Here is a 2,127-nt window from a genome sequence, read left to right as displayed (position 1 = left end):
TACAAATGGGAAGGAGAGACAGAGGGAGAAGCAGACCTACAACAGAGGACTCCATCCCAGGATCCTGGGATCATGACCGGAGCCCAAGGCAGGTGTCTCACACAATTAAACTCTAAGGCACTCAAATCACAACTAAAAAAATTAAAAAGGAAAACCCATTTATTCCTTGGAGTCAGTGTAGCAGCTCCCACCTGGCTACACCTCAAACACCCCTGAGCTCACTTGAACTGATGGTGGTTCTGGAAGATTCCACCAAGTGTTGCCGCATGAGGACAGAAATGCTCTGTGAGTCCAGAGAGGGTTCAGGGAATGATTTGGATTCATCTGTTCCAAAGCGGACCTGATTTTCACCCACTTATTTACTTATGAAAACAGAGTCTGTGCTTTTGGCTGAGGAATGGAGGGCGATAGTGGACATTAGGGAAGGTGGAAATGGAAAATGAAGGAAAATGTATCCGACGAAGGTGGACCAGAGCTGCCGCTCTAGGAAGTTATGAACCAGTCCTGCCTTGTGTTATGAACCCTCAACTCACAGGGATGAGGAAGGAGGGGCAAGACCAGGATGTCCAACAATGCAGGAGGGAAAGCACCAGAGGTCACGGGGGATGAGTCATGGACAGGGAGCAGCCCAGACATGTCCTGCACCTGAACCATGCTCCCCCTCGATGTTGACAGCAGACAGAGTAGCAAGGGTGAGCTGCAGGCTTTCCTCCAGATCCCTCTGGGCACCCGGGACGCATGCCCACAGCTCTGCCACACGGAATGGTGACTTTGTTCCCCCTTCATGTTTAGCTCCTGGCTGCGTCTGGAGTCTTTCTGTGGCTGTGCTGAGCCTCTAGCAGCAGAATCCCGAGGACCACCAGGATCAAGACAGCTACGCCCATGCGGGTCAGATTCTCCACCATGTAATCTCTGGGGTCCGAGGCTAGGAATGAGGACGGAGAGGTTGCAGAGGTCAGAGAGGACCCAAATCACCCAGGATCCTGTACGTCCGCCCAGGGGACCTGCTTCCCCACACAGGACACTCCCTCCATACAAGCCCCATCACTGGGACTTTTCTCTTACTCAACACTGCTGGGGTCTGAGTTGTTTTGGGGTGGGCTCACGGTGCCAGCTGCTTCTGCAGGGAAGATGGAAGCAGATGGAAGGAGCTAGAGACCCCCGTCCTGCCTGTCTGCTCTGTGTCTCTATTCCTCAGCCTGTCACTATGTGGTTTTTGTACAGTTCCTGAACTAGCCCTTCTCTGCACTAGGGGGCTTTCCTCTGCTCGCCTCACTGGATTCCTTCAGCCTCCTTGTTCTCTTTGATTTCAGACTCTGCTTCTGAGTCACTTGGGGTTGATTCTGGCTGTGCCCCACCAGCTCAGGGTTGCAGAGAAAAGTGGCCTCCCAGCACAGAAATCATCGTGTCCTCACATGTTCTCTGCTCAGTCTGGGACACAAGACCTCCTGGGCTCATGTCCTTGTAGATGACAGTTCCCACTCACTCTGTAGCCGGGGTCCTAGCAGCATCCATGGATGAGGGGCTGGTGCCAGGGGCTCCTGACTGTCAGGAGCACAGAGGGGCCGATGTCTGGGGTCAGGTCCATGTCCCTCCATGTCAACCAGCTCCCTTCCTTCAGGGTCTGCACTTTATACTATACCTACAGTATTCCTCCTTGCATGTATTCATTAATTCATTCTTCATTTACTTACAGATATCCACAGTGCCAGACACACACCACACACTCACACACACACAGAGAAAGAGAGAGAGAGAGAGAGAGAGAGAGAGAGATTTGTGTGCGCACATCTACAACAGGCATATAAATATGTATCCACGAAAGGTGACGGTCAGTCACTGGGTTATAGGAACACCATTATTGCTCACATGCAGTGTGGATGGAGATGGGAAGAAGAGCTACATAAGTAAATAAATCAACCAACCAACCAACCAACCAACCAACCAATAAACAAACAAAAAAGATAAGTGAGACTCATTGAAAACGTGCTAAGACTGGGGAGTGCCCAGAACTTCTGCCCCACAAGGACCGTGTGAATCCATCTAGCCCCAGTGCACACGGAGGAGGACGGTTTTTGAGTCTGGCGTCCCTGTCACCTGAATTCCCTTTGTCGTCATCTGCAGGTG

The 2,127-nt window shown here is 51.6% G+C and overlaps 1 pseudogene; it reads right to left on the bottom strand.

The window, feature by feature from the left end:
• LOC132005804 (leukocyte immunoglobulin-like receptor subfamily B member 3) overlaps positions 1-1,588 on the bottom strand; it is a 9,711-nt pseudogene extending 8,123 nt beyond the window's left edge.
• Between the last annotated feature and the right edge of the window lie 539 nt (positions 1,589-2,127).

Source organism: Mustela nigripes, chromosome 17, assembly GCF_022355385.1.
Source record: "Mustela nigripes isolate SB6536 chromosome 17, MUSNIG.SB6536, whole genome shotgun sequence".
Lineage (NCBI taxonomy): Eukaryota > Metazoa > Chordata > Mammalia > Carnivora > Mustelidae > Mustela > Mustela nigripes.
The sequence above is the reverse complement of the archived record's forward strand: the minus strand, read 5'-3'. Positions and strand labels throughout refer to the sequence as shown.